Below are 13747 nucleotides of genomic sequence, written 5' to 3' on the forward strand. Positions count from 1 at the left end.
CCTGGGAAACCCCGAAAGTCTAGGCGAGAAAGGAGGGCAGATAAAAGATTAGGGACCAGGATTCTAGCAGAGAATCAAAAAACTTCCCTTGTGGGTAGGCGAACCCGCTCAGGAGGCCAGGAGATAATTCAGGCCAGGGAGGACTTGGAGGCGGTTCCTAGCACAAGTGGGAGCAACCCAGGGGGAAGAGTAGAAATAGACCCCCTAGAATTAGGTCAGATCGGTACTGCACGTGAGAATTTTGGGCAGGACCAGGCCAATGATCTGCTATATGTGAATGTGAGGGAGGAGGTAGTGGAAGTAAATGGTGTACCTGTGGAAGGAAAGATCAAAGGCCCAGGGCCATATTATGTGCTCAAACGCGATCTCTTGTACAGGATAGAGCAAATACGAGGGGAAGAAGTAGAGCAACTCTTAGTCCCACGGAAACACACAAGGGCAGTACTAGAGTTAGCTCACAGTCATCTATTTGGGGGACATCTAGGAGTAGACAAGACACTGGATAGAGTCCTAAGAAGGTTTTATTGGCCAGGGATACGTGCAGAAGTCCAGTGCTATTGTGCCTCCTGCCCTGAATGCCAGTTGCATAGCCCCCGACCTTACTTGCGGGCTCCATTAATACCTTTGCCTATTATTGAAGTCCCTTTCCAGAGGATAGCCATGGACATAGTGGGCCCACTGGAAAGATCGGCAAGGGCCACTGAAATGTACTAGTCATCCTTGACTACGCCACGCGGTATCCAGAGGCCATTCCTTTAAGAAACCCCACATCCAAGGCAATACCAAAAGAACTACTACAGGTTTTTGCCAGAGTGGGCATCCCTAAGGAGATCCTGACAGACCAAGGAACCCCGTTCATTTCAAAATTAATGAAGGACTTATGTGCCCTACTCCACATCCAGGCCATACGGACCTCAGTCTACCATCCACAAACAGATGGATTGGTCGAGCGGTTTAATCGTACCCTTAAAAGTATGATCCGGAAGGTGGTAGCACAGGATGGAAAAGACTGGGATACCCTTCTACCGTATCTAATGTTTGCTATACGGGAAGTCCCCAAGGCGTCCACTGGTTTCTCTCCCTTTGAACTACTATACAGACGCCACCCACACGGGATATTAGATATCGCCAAGGAAGATTGGGAAGAACAACCCAACCCAGGAAAGAATGTCATTGAGCACGTGACACAGATGAGAGAGCGAATAACTCGAGTAACCCCTATAGTACGAGAACATTGGGAAAAAGCACAAGAGTCCCAGCGGACATATTAGAACCGTCGGGCGAAAGTACGTAGATTTCAGCCAGGGGCAACGGGTGATGGTGCTAGTGCCGACAGCAGAAAGCAAACTCCTAGCCAGCTGGCACGGACCATATGAGATAGTGGAAGCCATTGGGGAGGTGGACTATAAGGTCAGACAACCAGACCGCTGAAAGCCAGAGCAAATCTACCACGTCAACTTACTGAAGCCCTGGCGTGACCGAGAGACGTGTCTGGTCATTCGAGGAGCTCCACCCCAGACAGATGACCCACAGGAGCAGGTAAATATATCTCCTGAATTAACCCCAGAACAATGAACAGAGGTCATTGAGATGATCCACCGGAACCAGGACGTGTTCTGTACACAACCGGGCCGAACGACACTGGTCAAACATCATATTGTCACCAGCCCCGGAGTAAGGGTGACGATAAGACCGTACCGAATACCGGAAGCTAAAAGGGAAGAAATTAGGATGGAAGTGAAGAAGATGCTGGAACTCGGGGTTATTGAAGAATCCCACAGTCAGTGGTCCAGCCCGATCGTCCTAGTCCCCAAGCCTGATGGCACCCTGAGGTTTTGCAATGACTTCCGGAAATTGAATGAAGTATCCCAATTCGATGCCTATCCGATACCACGCATTGATGAGCTAGTTGATCAGTTAGGCAAGGCCCGATACCTAACCACTCTGGATCTGACCAAAGGATATTGGCAAATTCCCCTGGCCAAGAATGCCAAGGAAAAGACTGCCTTCTCTACACCTGATGGCCTGTTTCAATACACTGTCCTCCCTTTTGGACTCCATGGGGCCCCTGCAACATTCCAACGACTTATGGATAAGTTACTGCGACCCCATGCCAAGTATGCCGCTGCCTATCTAGACAGGAAGCCCCCCACAAGCTGAAGGGCAGGAGAGGGAAGTAGCCCAGGGGAAGGAACCGCCAGTTCAAGTGGTTCACCACTATCCTCAGGGCCCCTGGGCTGGGACCTGGAGTAGAGGGCGGGCCCAGGTCCCTCCCTCTCCACTCCCCTCCTCAAAGACACTAGTGGGGCAATTAATATTCCAATTCAGGGGCAAGAAATGGTGCCTTGAACCCCCCCTAAAGAAGAGAGAGTGCGAGACCCATCATAATAGTGCCGGCAATTTGCCACACTATATTAAAATACATATTGGTTGCTTGCATTACATGAAGACCTTTTATCAGAGCACTTGATGCACTTAATTAAGCCTCATTGCACCTGTTTGAGATCAGTATTGTTCCCATTTTACAGACAGGAAAACTGAGGCACAGAGTGGGTAAGTGAGTTGCACTGGTAGAAGGCTTGGAAAATACTTCTCCAATAGCTAGATTATTGCATATTTCTCCACAATGGGGTTTCTTTCACTTTCCCTTGAAGCATTCACCAGAGATGGAATCCTAGACAATATGGACCACTGCTCTGATCCAGTATAGAAATTCCAATGTTCCAAAAAGAAGAAGAGGAGGGGAAGTTGCAGGGGAATTCTGTGAATGAAAAACATATAAACTGGAATTGTGATACAAAGGTTTAGGACCAGTTCCTAGCTGGTATAGCTTGTAAGAGCTCCACTGACTTCAACTTACACCAGTTGAGGATCTGGCTGTTAGAGTGTATCACAATGGCTCAGTGATCAGAGATGTCAAGGAATAAATTTCTAACCACATAGTTTCCAGCCCTTTTCCTTGTGAAGATAACCTTCAAAACCCACTGCAGTTCAAAGTCTGTCAAGGTGATTTTCTCTATAAATACTGTATTATTTACAGTTCACACACACACACCCCTCCAGCAGACACTTGGGGCTGGCTCTGGATTGGAACCTGTGAAGGTCAAAGCTGAAGAGCCAATGATTTTTGGAGAGGTGATGCCCCAAAGAATCCAAAGAGGGATGTTTGTTCAGTGTGCTAGTCTGACACTCAGGAGATCCCTACATTGGATCTGCCATAGACTTCCTGTGTGACCTTGGGCAAATCACAAAAGCCAGATTTATAAAGGTATTTAGATGCCTAAAGATGCAGGTAGGTGCTTTTGTCAATCCCATGAGATGTCTATCTGCATCTTTAGGCACCAGATACATTTAAAAATCTGGCCTTTAGTCTCTCTTTACCTCAGTATCCCACCTGTAAAATGGGGATAATAGCACTTCCCTACCTCATTTGCTTCTGCCACCTTTACTTACCATGAGCATCCCTTATTCTTCAATTTGTCCTGTTGAAATCACTAGTGGTGCCAGTGGAGTAAGTGTAGCAGAGTCTGGTCCTAAGGAACAAAAATACTTTAAATAAAAAAAAAAGGTACTATAATTGCTATTTGTTTCACATTCTTTCAGTCTAAGCTCACTGAATATTTTCTTCAGTATGCAAATTATCTGTGAAGACTTCATTGTTTGCAATTTTGTTAGTTATTTGAGATTACATGACTAAAGTTTGATGCAAACTATGGATTGCTCTTGAACTATTTTCTATGGCTGTTTAGTATATTTGCTGTTCTCACAAATGTTTCTAAATACTTTACTGTTGCATTCACCAGTATCTAGCTATAATATTAAGAATGATAAACCAAACTTGATGGGAAAACTGGGGTATGACCTTTGAATCACTAGAACTTCCCTTTTGGGGGAGTTTGAGGAGGCAGGCGTACAAACCCCTCTAGCATGACATACAAAAAGTCATTTCAAAGGAACCCTGTCTATGCAGAAATTTGTAGGAAAAGGGAAAAGCCTTGTTCTCATTTTCAAATTGAAGAAACAAAGTACACAGTAAATCAAGAGCCAGATTTTGAAATCCTAGCTGCTCTTTTATCTCCCACATTTTGCAGATACAAACTTTCCTCTTTAATTCTTAGTGCGTGAAATTTAAGGCCCAGATACTGCACTGAGTTGTGTGTGGAGAGATCCCTGAGTCCTATATAGGCATACCATTCTGCCCATATGGAGCCATACTGAAGTAATGGGGCAATGCATTGGATCAAGGATCTACTCACATGCAGTTCAATGCAGTACTGTGCCGTATGTCACTTTGAGTACGTCTATACTACCCACTGGACTGGCAGGTAGTGTTCGATGTATCAGGGATCGATTTATCGCATCTCGTCTAGACGCGATAAATCGATCCCCGAATTGATGCCTGTACTCCACCTCGGCAGGAGGAATAAGCGGACTCAATGGGGGAGCCGCAGCGGTCGACTCACCACCGTGAGGATGGCCAGGTAAGTCGAACTAAGATACTTCGACTTCGGCTACATGAATAGCGTAGCTGAAGTCGAACACCTCCCTCCCCCCACCACTCAGTGTAGCCCAGGCCTTAGACATTGTCATACCTGATATGTGGGCACAATAATCAGATGCACAGACATCTACAGTTCCACTTCTGCTCCCTCTGAAATCCATGTCAAACCTACAATTGATTTCAGTGGTGTAGAACTGGGGCTAAGTGAACAAAACAGCAACTTATAGGTACAACAAATTATAGGTACAAATTACCAGGCCTAGTTAAGGCTTTGATGGAAATTTGGCCCTACATCTGATTTTCATGCATATAGCTTTTGCTATGAACTATGGAATGTGCTTATGTGCAAATCATGCTCAATTTTGTATACATTTATGTGATATTCATAATAATTTTCTGTTGTATTCATGGAGTAGGAGGGCCCTCCAGTGGCTAAAATAATACCTATAAAGTCCCACTTCTGTTTATCTAAAATTTGTATGGCTTAGTGGTTTAGCCATATGGTTTATATCGCAAAGGTATTAAGTTCAAATCCTTCAGGAGTTTTTCTAAACTTCCTACTACATATTTTTCATGACCACTCAATGAGGCAGGGATCCTCTGGAAAAAATAGTATGTGATCATGTACGTAAAGACTGTCTCATATGCACATGTTCAAGGGGGAGTCAAATCAGGGTTGCACAAGCAACTTTCATTCTGACATTTCCTAGCTTCAGAGTACTTGACTTTGTGGCATTAAAGTTCTTTTAACAAAGTTTTGTATGTGTATGATTATTTGTCATTGGAAAGGGCCATGTCTTTATAGCTGTTTGTGAGCTATCCATCCCAGTTGGTGCTCCATAAGTAATAATAATGCCAAATAGTGTCTATGCAGAACTGATTTTTGTGACAGATTTGTGGTTCACCTCCAGTTCTTAACTTGTGGACCACCACACAAATTTTCAGCACCTAAGGCCCTAAGCCTGCAAATACTTCTGCAGCCTGGAGTACTACTTCTATGCTTAAAGTCACTCCACTGAATAAGTGCTCGCAGGAATGGGGACGGGGTTTGGATTACAACTAGCAACTCCCAGGTGAAAGGCTCCCAAATCCCCTTAACAGCATCATGAGATATCAACTCCCTATTCATTAGGTTACATTGTAACTTTGCTTCAAGTCCTAAGTAAGGGGTGGGCCTGCCATGCCTCAGGAGCATACTAGGAATTATATTATGACACAGAGAGGAGTCACAGTACAGTCCCTGACTCCCCTCTTACTCCAGCCCTGTATGTGTTGCACATTATCTCCCCTTCCATATTGGCTCAGCTGTGCTGGCTGATGCACTGCAGGGAGATCAGAGTCAGGACTCCACCTATTCCTCACCCCGACCTGTTATGTTCACAGCATACACACAGAGAAGCTAGATAAAAACATAAAATACTCTTGCTAAATGCTTGCAACATAACACTGTGTTTATTCTTATGACTCAGAAGGATTATGCCCAGTAACCAAAAACAGGGAGAGAGAATGGAAAAGCCATTCCTTAAGGCAGAGAGGCATAACTCACCCCAGCTCCCTTTCAGCTGGCTGTTTCCAGACTGACTCTGCTGTTCCCAAACACTTCACTATAGAGCATCAGGGCTCAGAACCTGCAGCAGAGCCAGTCTCTGGGCAACCTAGTGAACACAGCTGGACTGCAGTAGGCTGTCTGATTGGCTACCCCACCCGGCTGATGGGAAGAGTCCGCAGATTGGCCCATAAACCCAGCTGCAGTTCCCTGGCTGCTCACAGCATTTTCCTGTGATAGCATATGCTTGTTCCTAGTCTTTTCCCTGCCTTGGACCCAGCCATGCCCCGTCTTGCTCCAGGTAACCCTATTCCCACCCTTGGCTCTGGAATCTTGCCTCTGACTCAAGTGCTGACTCCTGCTCTAACCACTAGGCTCCGTGTCCTCGTCACTTGACACAGAGCAACTTAGCTTGCAAGCCAAACCAGGAAACCTTACCCCCCTACACATTCTTAAAGTGACCTGACAGCAGATACTTTCTTCTTCTCCCAGTGCAACCCTTGGTACAGGCAGTCCATACCTGGGAGCCAATGGTGTACCTTACACCCTTCTCCCCAGTGCAAGTGTGTAACACAGGAGATGATTGTGCACTGCGTGCAGTGAGTTATTGACCCCAGTGTAACTATTGGAAACTCCTTAGGAAGATACATTAGTGTCATCAGTAAAACATGATGGGCCTAACTTCAGATCCTGGATTCAGTTATTGGAAAGCGTCAGACAAATACTCCTTTTAATGAATACAGTAGAATAGAACATACAGGATAATATCTAATGGTGTTGTTATGAATATTTTCATACATTAATAGTTTATTAATATTTTACATCTTTGATACATTTAATTTCCACTATAGCTTTTAAGTTAAAGAACTCTCAATGGCACTCTTATCCAGGCAGATAAGTGATCTAACCCAACCTTTCCCTACCAACAGACAGATGAAGAGTAAATAGCACTCAAGGATGTTGACAGAAATGTTCTTCTGATAGCAGCTCTAAGCATAATTTGCACAGAGAGGGGCCCAAATGTGAGCATAGGTTCTGTGGCGAGTGCAGCTCTGTAGCTGGGAGGAGATGTCATCATTCTATTTTGTGTGTGTTGCTTCTTTGAAAGTAGAGGAGTCTGGCACGTGGGCAGGGGCCATTTTGTGTTTCATTTCAGAGGTAGAATGTTGGGGAATGATCCTCTGGGCTGACTTTCCTGGAGATTTCACATAGGGCCTTTCTTTATGTTTCCCTTAAAGGACAGGCTGCACACCTGCTGCCACATCCCTGGGTGGGATTGTGACCATTTCCATACAGTGGCAGCCAGAGATCCCAGTCAAGATCAGAGCCTCATTGTGGGGAGCACTGTACAAACGTAAGGGAAAGATAGCCCCAAACAGCTTACCTTCGAAACAGAGATGGCACGCAGAGGTGAAGTGACTTGCCTAAAGTCATAGCGCAAGTCAATGGCAACACTGAGACTAGACTCTGCAATGTTGTCTTAGGCCAGTGTGCCATCCACTGGACAACACTGCCGCTCAGTGAGGAAGCTTTGCTGCCCACTGCATGAAATGACATGGCTACAGACCTGCACCATGCCATGTGCCTTCAAGGGACTATGGAGGGAGCAGGTCTGATAAAATAAGAACCAGCATCAAAGATAAATATTTCATTAAAGAGCTGTTGGCCAAGCCCTCAGGCCCCTACTCAGTTTTTACACAGTCTTCTCTCCCTCAAAGCTCTCATTGCCTCCACCGGAAGGTGCAGGTGCTCTGTGGCTTTGAAGATAAGGCAGTTTCTATTTAGGTGCTTCCCTATAGACTTTAGTTCCTCATGTTAGGCACCCAAGTTTGAAAAATGTATCCTAAATAACTGGGAATAGCGGCTGTGCTGTGAAACAGAGCAATTCATCAGTAGAAAGCTACAGGACAAAGAACCTACCTGAACTATTCCCCTATGAATTTTTTGGAGGTCTGGGCAGCTGTTCTTTCCCGTTGTTTTTCATTTCAACCACAGCCTCTGTCTTTCTAGCAAAGGCTAGAAGCCAAATTCCCAAACAGTGCTAGAAAAGCATTTCTCACAGTATTTATGGCCCAAACGGAAGCCAGAATTATCAGGAATCTTTTGAGGAAGTTTATTCTCATGAGCTTTCTAGTCCGGTTTTTCAGATTGAAAGGGTTAGAATAGTTTTTATAGGGCCCCAGTGCGCTATGCGGTGTGCAAATGTGGCACTCCCAGACAAGGGTGCTGTTTTAAAGAGAAGCATTTTAATAAATGGTTTGCCAGAAGCCAACAAACCAACAGCTTGCAAAAGCCCCCCTGGCTTGAGTATCTGCCAGGAACACCACACTCTGCTACAACCACTCCAGGCTCATCAGAGCAGTGTTCTGTTCATTCTTTCAGCAGAGCTCCAAACCATAAAGAAGAAGGGGGCAGGAAAACATAGTCATGGCATTCATCATGGTTGCCCCCCACCCCCCCCCAGATATAATATTGACTACATTTCCACACATGTGATAACTTTTGAGTGCTATGTCAACACACAGTAAAAGAGAATACCTGCCCCAAAGCACTTGCAATCAAAATAGGCAAGAACTGAAGGGGGCACAGCAGTGAAGTGACTTGTCTAAAGTTACACAGGAGGTAAGTGGAAGAGCTGGAAATAGAGCATATGCCTGCTAAGGGTATGTCTATACTGCAGCCATAGAGTGTGATTGCCGCTCGACTAGATGCACCTGGGCTAGCTTTCATCTAGTGAAGCCATGGCAAAGCAAGCTTCAGCACAGGCTAGTCCCACAAGTAATTAGCCAGGAGGGCTAGTACAGGCTCTTCTGAAGTGTGTGCGGCTGCAGTTTGTTTCACTGTTCCAGTGCCCAAGCTTGTTAGGTTAAAGCTAGCTCAGGTATGTCTACTCCAGCTGCTGTCTAGGGTGACCACCTGTCCCTAATTGGGCGGGACAGTCCCGAAATGTACATTTCAAGTTCCCATCTTGGGAAAGACTGAATGACTCTGGGGCAGCCCTGGAATCTCAGACCCTCCACCTGCCCTGGAAGTTGGGGACACGGGCTGGGGGCTGCTTTTAGACATCCCAATCTCCCACCCATGGCAGGGGGAGGGTGCGGAGCTATCCACAGTGACCTGGGCTTCCTGGGCAGCTCTTACCATGGCCTGACTTCAGCTTCTGGCTGTCCCTGCCTGCAGGTATATGGGATCTTGGGGAGCAATTACCACACAGGTGGGGTGCCAATTAATTTCTTTATTAAAGGGAAAAGGAAGTGGTGGGAATTTAACAATGAAATACGATGGGATGGAGTGTATAGGGTGTTTACAATAGACAATAATGGTGGGGGGGTTTCTTATTGAACAGTGTAGGGAGTTCTAACAGTGGGGTACAGTAAGTGGGGTTTAGCACAATGGGATACAGTACAGTTAATAAGCAACTCAACTTTATATAGGAACAACTCTAGATACAGTGTGGAATGTAAAACATACAAAAAGAAGATGTAAGACAAACTGGTAGCTTCTATATAGAATGGTCAACAATCTTAGATAGAATGTATTAAGTGGTTAGTGGCCTTATACACAATGTAACACAATAGTATCAATGCAAATACAAAGTATATCAGAAAGGTGGAGGCAACCAATGGGGTGTTATAATTACAAGTAAAATGTGAATCACGGTGCAATAATACAATATGGGTGATAAGTGAAATTATGCAATGTAGAAAATTACTGACTTAATTTGTGAGGCTGTGATAGCAAGAGTGTACCCAAAGGCTGGGTCAAGAAACAGGAGTGGGGGGGTGAATGATTAGTGGCAACTGATGAGAGGTGCAGCTGCAAGCAGCGAGAGACTCTGAAGCCCTGCGGGGTAAGGACAACGGAGCAGTGTTGGGCAGGGGGAAGCAGCAAGGGGTTTTGGAAGTTCGGAGGGTGATGCAGACACGGGGGAAAAAGCAGCAAGGGGTTTGGGAAGTTCAGAGGGTGATGTGGATGCGGGGGAAAAAGCAGCAAAGGGTTTGGGAAGTTCAGAGAGTGATGCAGGCGCCGGGGAAAAAGCAGCAAGGGGTTTGGGAAGTTCAGAGGGTGATGCAGGCGCGGGGGGGAAAGCAGCAGCAAAGGGTTCCAACTGGGAGACACGGAGAAGTACACAGAGGGGGAGATTGGAGCAGCAAAAACCTTATCTATCCTCTAACTTAATCAAACTTATATAAAATGACAAGCAGCTTATACAAAGTAACAAAACAGGTACAGAATACAACCAGGCAATGGCTTTTTAAATCTATCTTAACCAACGACTAGGCAAAACAACAAATATCACAATTCTAAGCAAAACTATAACAACCAACTATACGGAGCAACAAAACAACGAACTATAGCAAGGCAGGTGAAACTTACAAGCTTTACAATCTTAACAAACTATGACTTATTAAACTAAAAAAACAAAACCTATGGTGCACCTTATGCTATGGGGAAGTTACAGAGGGCAGAGTGGTATGTGCCCAAGATACAGCTCCCAAGGCAGCCCCCAGGGAAGCCAAGGGATGGTGGCTGCAGCAGTGGATACAGCTGAAAGCAGTGAGCCCTAGGCAAAGCCCACAGGAGCAGAGCTTAGAAGCGGCACAAACTTATTTTTAGCGGCAAAGTGCTGCGGAGTTTAAGAGAGGTTTTAAGACACAGACCAAGGTTTAGCTTGAGTCTGTGTGCTGGGGAGACAGAGCCAGCAGCTAAAATAATAAATAAAAGTATAGAAAGTTTCACAGAGGGATTCTTACCAGTCCCCAAGGCAGCAGCAAAGGCAGAAGCAGCAAGAACATCAGAAGGCTCGGTACGGTCTTGATAATCAGGAGATCTCTCAGGCAGCAATTCGTTCTTTGTGTGTGGGGGGGTTAAAAACGGGGGTACGCTCAAAAATAAAACGAGAGCGGAGAAAGGACCCCCAGAACCCCTGGCTGATCAGACCAGGCAGCAATGCAGGAACCTTTCCAGGGTCTGATCAGAAAATGTCTGGTTATAAAGGCAAACTTAGGCAGGTAGGGACACAGAGGCAGCGGGGCCCCTGCATGTGTCCCATTTTTGTATTTTGGAAAGGTGGTCACCCCACTGCCATCACACCCCACGACTGCAGTTTAGATAGAGCCATAGTCCTGGTGCAATGTGCTTTTTACTGAACCACGTTGCCCCTATTTGTTCAACCCTGGCTTGGAAAATCCTCTGAACCATAGGCGCCGAGTCCGTGGGTGTTCCAGGGCTGAAGCACTCATGGAAGGAAAAAAAAAGTGGGTATTTAGCACCAACCGGCAGCCCCACTGATCAACTGTTTAGTGGTGGGCAGGAGGCGCTGGTGGGGGGGCACAAAGTGAGGATGGGAAGAGGTGGAGCGAGGGTGGGGCCTCGGGGACGGGCTAGAGTGGAGATAGGGCCTCGGGGTGGAGTGGGGGTGGAGCACCCACCCAGAAAAAAGAAATTTGGTGCCTGTGATCTGAACTTTTGGATTCTTCCCTGAACCAAACTTGTGAGTGTTTTGCAGCATGTATATTAATACTGAAAACTGATCTGAAAGGAAGACAATCACCTCCATTTTTAGCTTTGTTTCCCAGGGATGATGTCTGTTCCCTTATCTTCCATTTTCTGGATTTGCAGTGATAAGATGCATGCATTTTGTTTTCAATTTAATTTCACATAAGGTAAATTATTGCTGATAAACTCCCGAACTAAAATACCTCATTCTTTGATCTGGAAAAAGCAATTGCAGTTAATGACAGCTTTTTGAGCTGTGCGTACATTTGTATGGTGCCTCATCGATGTTTAAAGACTATGACAGGCTAACCTTCACCATAAAAACTCATAATCATTTGAAATGATAATTTCTCAGGTAAAAAGGCATAATATGGGGAGGAAAGATATGCTAGGACCTTTATGGGCCAGATCCAAAGTGCCTGAATCAGTGGAAGCTTCCAGTGATTTTAGTGGGCTTTGGAGCTGTCCCTTTCTTTGTATTTGATAAGGGAGTATTTTCATCTTCCCCACCATATTAAAGGACCCAATTCTGTGCCTATTGAAGTCAATGACAAAACTCCCATTCTTTTTAAATAAGGGCAGGCTTGGGTCTCTCTTTATTTATATGCCAATTAAAAAGTTCCATCTTTCCAGCTGGGAAAATGCTATCTGACCACACTTGTTATGTACTGTACATTTTATTTTTGGATCAGAGTGCTAACAGTAAATTGAGAGAGGATTTTTCCCAGCAGAAAAGATGTAGTGAATGTTTTCTGACATTCCTGGAATTAGACCAAGTTCTGAATTGGAGGCCACATACAATGGTTCACTTCTTGAAAGACAAAAAAATGGTGTCACATTAGGCACTATGGTAATAATAATAAATAATAATAATAATAATAATAAGTATAATATTGACTCAGCCAGATCCATTAGCATTAATGGACCTACACTGATTTATACCAATTTAGGACTTGGATTTAGGCTATTAAGGTTGAACATTGCAAAAAGTCTTCAGTTAACTTTCATTCACATCTTTAAGCAAATCCATTTTAACCCTGCACATCTTTTTGTACTTGGTCTACCTAAATATCCTAGCAAAGAAATTTTCTGGAAGAAATAGCAAAGAATCCTGTGGATTCTTTGCTGCTTCTACAGAACCAGACTAACACGGCTACCCCTCTGATTCTGGAAGAAATGTTCAGCAAAATAGCAAATGCTGCACAATTGTGTAAAATATATTTGGGATGTACATTTTCTGTTTGCACTAGAACCTGACTGCAAGAACTATGCTCATCCATTCAGGGAACAGAAATATACCCTCATGTTTCCAGTGAAATAGCTTGAAGTTCAAATATTTGCAGCAAAATGCTTATGCTCGTACTTGAGCCATGGTCCAAAAATTAATCACTGAAATTATTCAGAAAATTGTAACTGGACAATTTGTAGAGCTTATCAGAAATGAGCATTTCTGTTCAGCAGGAAATTCTGACATTTCAAAACTTATGTTCCAAATTGGAACAAAAAGACAAAATTTCAAAATGTCCCATAGAATTTTTTTTAATTTGATTTGAACCATCAAAACCTTTCAATAATGTCAAATTGTTTTGTTTAAATAATGTCAAGACAATTTCATATCAATATGAAATATAACAATATGTAATATAATAAAATTAATGAATTAATGTAATATGAAAGTCTACTTGAACTCAACTGAAGCGATAAAGTCAAAATGAATCATTTTGACACTATCAAAAGTAAGCGTTGCCCAACTAGTTCTAGAAGAGACACTCAGAAACTTGCACGATCAGGCCATTTGTTTCATAAGGATTGTCCTAAGCATTAGATCCTAAGCATTTAATGTTAATGTAAAAAGCACTTCCAAGGTCTTTCCTCTTGAAAATTTTATTGAAATTGACAAGTTCCCACAAAATGTTTTGATTGTAACAAAATTGTAGTTTTTGATGGAAAGCTGTTCCATCACAAAAATTTTGAACAGCTCTAACAATTTGTGATCCAAAAAAAGGCAAATTTCATTGAATAAATAACATAGTTTCTACTGATTACCTAGATTTGATTCACATCCACAGTAACTTTTCTGGAAAGGCTTCTTTCACACTGAAATTGATTTCCCTTTGCAAGAGGCCAGACATAAAACATTTTTGTAAAAAAAAATTAGATTGATTGGATAAGGCATTTTTGAGATATTTCACTTTGAACAA

The sequence above is a fragment of the Mauremys mutica genome, chromosome 1, assembly GCF_020497125.1.
Source record: "Mauremys mutica isolate MM-2020 ecotype Southern chromosome 1, ASM2049712v1, whole genome shotgun sequence".
In the NCBI taxonomy this organism is placed as follows: domain Eukaryota; kingdom Metazoa; phylum Chordata; order Testudines; family Geoemydidae; genus Mauremys; species Mauremys mutica.